Raw genomic sequence first — 7,500 nt, 5'->3', positions numbered from 1 at the left:
GTGTGTGTGTGTGTGTGTGTGTGTGTGTGTGTGTGTGTGTGTGTGTGTGTGTGTGTGTGTGTGTGTGTGTGTGTGTGTGTGTGTGTGTGTGTGTGTGTGTGTGTGTGTGTGTGTGTGTGTGTGTGTGTGTGTGTGTGTGTGTGTGTGTGTGCGTGCGCGCAAACCAATGATGTATCACAACATCAGCTGAACAAAATTGTTGTGTTGCCCGCTGCGTGCGTCTTTGTGTGTGTGGACGTACGCGTGCATGCGCGTGAGTTATTAGTGTTGTCGTGGGGTCTGTTTGTATTCCTTCAGGATGTAATGAGGAAGCTTTCTTCCGGTTTAGCATAATACAGCCGCAAAGGCAGCCCTGCACACAAAACCCTTTAATAACATCCTTAATACGGACTGCAGCAGGACTCCGGCCCCTAATGCAAACCACAAGCCTTCAGATCTCCCGCATTTAAAGCAGGGGGGGGAGGTTCACTCAACAGTCTTGTCAGTCAGTCCGTATCTGCCCTCCTAGGCTAAGCGGTGATGTGCCAAGGCCCGTCCATGCCTTATAGTTGCCTAAATCATCATACATCATGCTATGTGGTATGGTATTGCGGTAATGGATGTTATAGGCCCAGGTGGACAGCCGGCGAATCTGAACAAGCTTGACGTGCTTTCACACACACACACACACACACACACACACACACACACACACACACACACACACACACAAGCGCACGGTGGTCCCACGGTAGCATCTCAAAGTGGGAGGACAGGTGATTAAAGAGTTCAGCCACGCACTATGCATGCCAACTCTCAGATGCGCGTCCGGCGGCCTCCTGAAGTGCTCCGTGTAGCATTATTTTCATAAAGACAACAGGCAGCATACCCAAAGACCCCGGGCACTCCCTCGGCAGCAGACTGCCAGCCCACTCCCTGCAAGCCCATTAGAATGGGACTGGTATGATGCAGGACGGAGGTGGTGGGGGGGTATCTACAGCGTGGTAAATATGCATAGATGCCTCAGAGAAGATGTAGTTATTTCCACCGTTTTGTGTGGGTGTGGAATGTATGCGTAATCCCTGTGTACTAAATAAATGCTGCTGGTCAAAGGGAAATTATGAATATTCACATCTGTGCACAGGCACGCACACACTGGCAGCCCTTTCAAGCCACCTTATGCAGCTCTGGTGGTATTTAGATTTCAAGATGTGTACAGTAGAGATCATGCAAACCTTTGACGGGAACCTACAGGAGAGCAGGTTTAGACTCACTAATATGGAAGCTCTCTACATGTCCAAAGCACTTTTAATGCTCTTCTGAGCTAGTGTTACAATCTACAGTGGTGTTCATTCAAGCAGCCATTGAATTATGCAAAGGTAAACTATAGTCATAGTCGTAGTATTGCATTAGCTATATTGACAATAGTATTGGAATATTTCATAATCTAAAGGAGTTCAACTTTTAGGCTACGTAGTTCATAGCTACTGTATATGTCCGACACAGTGCTGACCACCTTGATAATAGTTGGATGCTACGAACCAGTACCCTGTAGAAAACAACCCCCCCCCCCCCCCCCCCCCCCCGCATTGTTGAAGCCATTATCCCCTACTTAACATGAATATATTCTGAGCTACCTCACTATAAAGGTAAGAATAAAGGAAGATTGAACGTGCATGATGTAGTTACTGTTTCAATTTCCCTTCAATAGCGGTCACAATAAGATGTGATCGACATGGTCTTTACCTGAAACCTCTGTACAAATTGAGGCTTGCTTGAGTGTGCATTTGAGAATTGCGGCTATAGCAGTTACTATGGAGATCAATAACCCAAATGTTTGTGCCTCAAAGACTAAATTAAAACAACTCTAATGAGGTATTCACAGGGTGTCGTTGGATACCAATTGTTATTGTAGGGTTTAGGTGTTGTTATTATTCCGGATTGTTAACGCCTATAGCTCAGCCCCTGATTCCGCAAACGTTTTTAAATGTGTCACGGACATTTGTATTCCCAGTAAGCAGGTCACAAATTGGTACCGAGTTTGGGACCAATTTGCCCATTGGGGGCGCTATAATTCTCGGTCACAGTCAAACGATCAGGACCGCCACCATGGATTTCTGCAGGGAAAGTTGAATGAAAACCTAAACATTTTTTCTGCAAAATAACCACCGGATCAATGACTAGATACACATGTTCTACGTGCCTGATCTTGAATTTAAAATCGATTTTTGATTGCATAAAAGATAACCGAGTTATGGCTAAATCATTTTCCTATCAATTACGAGTCCGCTTCAGAAGGTGCCATGACCTGAAAACGTGAACTTCCCTTAACGTGTGGGAAATTTTGTAACGATAGCCCATTCGATGACGTGACAGTGTCAATTGCAGTAATTGCTCAGATAAGCATGGACAGCTTATCCTGCAGGGGGCCCAAAATTCCACATAAGCTATACCTACTCTCAATCAAGTTTCTGTGTGTGTGTGTGTGTGTGTGTGTGTGTGTGTGTGTGTGTGTGTGTGTGTGTGTGTGTGTGTGTGTGTGTGTGTGTGTGTGTGTGTGTGTGTGTGTGTGTGTGTGTGTGTGTGTGTGCATCTTTGTGAGTGAGTGTGTGTATTTATGTGTGTCTGTTTCTTGTCTGTGTATGTGTGTGTACAGTGTTTGTTTTTGGGAGTAAAAAGAGACCAAGTGCTGAACAACAAAGACCTACCCTGGTCGGAGGCATAGTTGCCTCCAGGAGTAATTTCATGCCCCCGTGTATGTGGTCGCTTGGGTCAGCGGTGCGTGGGCTGTGATTTCCTTTTGTGACTGCTTGCAGTCCGGGTTAAATAATTGCCACTCTTCCAATGTAATATAAGTAAGTTACTGCATTCACATATCTGTGTGTGTGTGTGTGTGTGTGTGTGTGTGTGTGTGTGTGTGTGTGTGTGTGTGTGCGTGTGTGTGTGCGTGTGTGCGTGTGCGTGTGCGTGTGCGTGTGCGTGTGTGTGTGTGTGTGCATCTACAATTCGATTGATGACGCCATTATTTGTATTTATTTTCTAATTTGACAGGAAAGGTAGAGTTGGAATAAAAATAAAAAAGAAACTGACGGGACATGAAGAAATATCTGTCTGAGAGCTCGCAAAAAAAGGATTATATTTTGACAAGTAGTGTGGATAGGCCAGTAATCCATCATAGGCATACATGAGTAGCCTTTTCATTATTGATGTCATTGCAGTTGGCCTGCACAGTCCTATTTGGAGTGGGGTACCTGATTTGCTCAGCACGTCCATCAAGCAATGCGTGTCCTTACGTCGGCTGCCTGTGCGCGCGCTCATAGGTCGGGACGAGAAGAATCGAAGGGTTGGGGAGGGGAGGGGATGGGAGGGTGAGGGGGTGGGGCGGGGGGGCGGCGGCAGACAAGTGCGCGCCTACGAGACTGCGCGCGGCAAGGAGGGGGAGAGGTCCAGCTGCAAAAAAAGAAAAAAGAAAAAAATACGGCAGATAGCTACGACAATGCAATCATCAAGCAGCTCGTAAAAGAAAAAAGCTATAGCTCACGCGGCTGAAGTGACAACCGCAAATGAGGGATTTGAAAGCTGAAAACGGGGGATATGATGACACGCTGAGTGCCCCAGTGCGTTTCCTGGAATACCAATTCTTCCGTAAGTAAAAATGGAGCGGCAGTGGAGAGGAGCCTCGCGCTGTCTCCATCACTGAGAGGCGCGTCCACCTGCTATTATTACCGGAGGCCCTGGCTGGCGGCTGCTGCTGGTGCTTTTTCTTGGGGGGTGGGGGGGCGAAGACATGCAGGGGAAGTGCTTGCATTTCGGGGGGAAGAAGACGCATCTCTGATACGGTCCAAAGAAACGGAGAAGAAGGAAGCCCATTGCGACGGGGAAAAAAACGCAGTCTGGGTGCATTCGCTCTGGAGGTAGGCAGTGGCACGTTCATATTACGCTGCTTTTTAGCGTAAGCATCTCTCTGTTTGAATACGGAGCGATATCGTCTTGTGTTATGTAGTCGAAAGCCGACCACGGTGTGCCATGCTAATAACCCGCACTGTGACTGTTTAATTGACCGTCAGCTTTATGTAATCCGAATACACAGTGTATGCTGTGGGTTTTTGGTAGCGGTGTATTTCTACGGGACAGCTGCCGTAGCCTACATTCATCCGTCTCCTCTCCATCGATTACCATATTCTCTGCGAAAAATACCCCCACTTATTCTAAGGCGAGGGTCGGACCTGCTCGCATTGGGACAATAAATGTATCCGAAACTGTTTTTTTTTTTGCCACGTGTGGTCGTTCAAATCGCTACGAGTTGAGGCGACCGTCGCCTACTACCAGCCTATATGAGTGTTTTGTAGACAAACAGTGGCCTATGGACGTCATTTTGAATCAACGTAATGCATCCTAAAATGTGCGGCCCCAAAACGAATAAGGGAGGGAGGGGAGGGGAGGGGAGGGGAGGAGGAGAATAGCCTAATCTATGTCCCAAACTAATGAATGATTCATGAGTAGGTAAATGAAACCGAAAGGCATTTTACAGTTAGTCCGATGCACTAACCCCCTTCGCGACGCGGGGATGGTGGTAAATGATTTATAAACGTTATAAAAATAGCAGCGTAACATTGAATTGGCCTAAACCTCGTCTCGGGGCGCTTACAGGTGCAGTGGCTTGCTGGATGTCTCTACTGTGTGCGGTGACTAGATCAGTAGCTGCCTGAGTCTGTCTTTGCTCCTTAAAGGATGCCTCGTGACAGATGTTTATTAAATGTCCCAGGCAGCCACACAGCCAGCCAGACAAGCCATGCTGGAAAATAATGAGCTGAGGCCAATAATGATGGGTTCCTCGCTGTGTGTGTGTGTGTGCGTGTGTTTGTGTGTGTGTGTGTGTGTGTGTGTGTGTGTGTGTGTGTGTGTGTGTGTGTGTGTGTGTGTGTGTGTGTGTGTGTGTGACTGTGTGTGTGTGTATGTGTGTATGTGTGTGCGTGTGTTTGTGTGTGCGTGTGTTTGTGTGTGTGTGTGTGTGCCTGTGTGTTTAGAAGGTGTCAGAATTAGCTGATGACAACGTTTTAAATAGGCGATTTAAACGGGTTGGAATTGAATGAGTTTAGACATGTGGCCATAAGTATTATTTAAAAAGCACAATGACAATGAAGGTGTTTAGTTGCTATTGTAGCATTTGAATACATCCCAAGTTGCGGTGTCTGTGGAATACATCATCTCATGCACGCTTGCACGCTATGCCATACATTTTTCACACATCTGAGTGCTTGAATCATGACAAAAAACGACACACATCCAACCCGTACAATGGTGAGGACCAACACCCTGCTCAATCCACGGAGCAGCAATTAAGAGGCCGTCCCTCCTCATTGAAAAGCCCTCCCGTTTCCATTCGTGAGGAGGACAGCAATAGAAAGCAGATGGAAGGCCATGCATTGATTGAATCAAAGAGAGAGGGAGCCAATAAGGGAGTAGAGGGGGAGGGGGATTCGGGCTAGAAATTGAGTTGACACACGAGGGTGATGGGGGTGTCATTATCATGTGTGGCGGCCCAGGGTGCTATCGGGGGCCCGTCGGCGGGGCGCTGTGGCGACGCGTTGAGGAGGAGAAGAGAGGTTTGGGGGCCACGCCAGGGCCTGCCCGCCTACCCCTTGTTGTTTCAACACCAGCGGAGGGGCGCTTGGAAAAAAAAAGGTGACTATGAGAACGAGGCTCCGGACAATATCTCCTCTAAGTGTCACGGCGTAGAGCTGATGGTTCCGCGTTCAGCGCGTATTAAAGCCCAACCCGTGCCATCGCGTCTCCCTTCGGCTAACCCCCTCAGCGTCCTCCACCTCGCTCCAGTCGCTTCAAAACGACCCGCTCTCCGAGGGGCTGAGAGACGAGGGCCCAGTCCCAATGTTTCCCCCCCCCCTGAGCACGGCGCGGCTCTCCGTCCCACCGAGGCGAGGTCAGGGCGCGTGTTTGAACGTGCTATTTGAGCGTAATGTTGCAGCCATCAAATAAGCCCCCGCCAGCAGGCTTGTGCACACACACGGTTCCTTATCTTCCCCCGGCCATGTGTGCGCGCGTGTGTATTCTGGCTTCTCCTCTTCCTCTGCCCCGGGCAAATGAGTGAGGCCCTGCACACAGCGGCCCTGGAACCTTCGTAAAGAGAGGCCATTTAATCATTCAGAACGAGCCTCCCCCGCCCCTCCCACCCCCCCCTCCCCCCCCCATCATTAATATATTCCACTTCTGTTTTTTAATGTCAGTGTGTGTGTGTAGTGCGATAATCTATGTCCTCATCCGCTTCCTGTATACATATCCTTGTGCTGTGGCCAAGGGTAATACTCCAGGGCAGCAGCCGACCCGTGCAGGAGTGGGCATGGAGGCGACAATCAGGATTAACTTGGAGGTCTTATCTTTTATTTTCTCGCTCACTCACTGGGGGCCTTTTAACTCTGGCAAAACATTTCCCCTTCTGATGATACAGTAATTGCATTAGCGATAAACAAAGTTCCTTTACTTTATTTTTTAACATCTTTGATTATGTGTTGTGTTATTGTGCTGTTAGGCGGCTGCATACAAATCCAATTGGTTCCTTTTTTTCTATAATAATGCAACACTGTAATTAATAGCATACTACTACATCTGGGTGAGTCTAATGTTCCTGTGTGGAGCCCTGGGTCATCCCTCTTCCCTTCTTTCTGTGTACCGGCGGAGTGCCTCTCTGCAGATGGTAACCCCCATGCAGGACGGGACCATCTTGAGTCTGTCCCTGTCTGTGTGTGTGTGTGTGTGTGCGTGTGTGTGTGTGTGCGCGCTTGTGTATGTGTTTGTGTGTGCAAGATTGTGTGTGTGTGTGTGTGTGTGTGTCTGTGTGCGTGTGCGTGCGCACGTGTGTGTGTGTGTGCGTGCGTGCATTTGCGTGCGTGCATGTGTGTGTGTGTGTGTCATAGCCTGGTGTGCCTTATTGGGCCTGCTGTAGGTTGAGCCGTACTTGATCTGTGTCAGTACGGCGTGTACCCGACTACCCGCTGGCCCCAGCGGAGACGGACCCCCCACTGGGGGGCCGCAGGGCGACTGTAATTAGAGAGGTTGGGGCTTTCGGGTCTAGGGGATGAGGGCCTGGAACACTGTCATTTATTTTTCGGGCATTGAATCGCAGTGTGTCCTGGTGCACCCCCCCACCCCCAACACTCTATCCACCCCCCCCCCCCCCCCCCCCCCTCACCCCATGCTGGGTGCTGTAATGGCGATGCTAGGGCCCTCAATAGAAGAGCTTTGCTGGGAAGAAGACGTGCAGCCACTCATGTCCCTGGTGTCTATTTTGCTCCTAAAATGCAAAGACGTGAACATGAGTGCCCGTGGAGAGACATATTACACGCACGCACGCACACACGCACGCATGCACGCATGCACACATGCACATGCACAGAAACAAAACACACACACACACACAACACACACACACACGCACGAACGCACACACGCACGCACGCACGCACACACAGAAAACAAAACACACACACACAACACAAACACACA

The 7,500-nt window shown here is 49.1% G+C and overlaps 1 protein-coding gene across 1 annotated transcript in view; it reads left to right on the top strand.

The window, feature by feature from the left end:
* The first annotated feature begins 3,460 nt into the window (after positions 1–3,460).
* The window catches only part of nexmifb (neurite extension and migration factor b), a 29,964-nt gene continuing 25,924 nt past the window's right edge, over positions 3,461–7,500 (top strand). Inside the window, exon 1 of the mRNA XM_056601242.1 lies at positions 3,461–3,624. The gene's annotated coding sequence lies outside the window, so the exon portion shown is untranslated. The remainder of the gene's footprint in view (positions 3,625–7,500) is intronic.

Source organism: Gadus chalcogrammus, chromosome 10 (genome assembly GCF_026213295.1).
Source record: "Gadus chalcogrammus isolate NIFS_2021 chromosome 10, NIFS_Gcha_1.0, whole genome shotgun sequence".
NCBI lineage: Eukaryota > Metazoa > Chordata > Actinopteri > Gadiformes > Gadidae > Gadus > Gadus chalcogrammus.
Note: the sequence above shows the minus strand (reverse complement) of the source record. Positions and strands in the feature narration are given on the sequence as shown.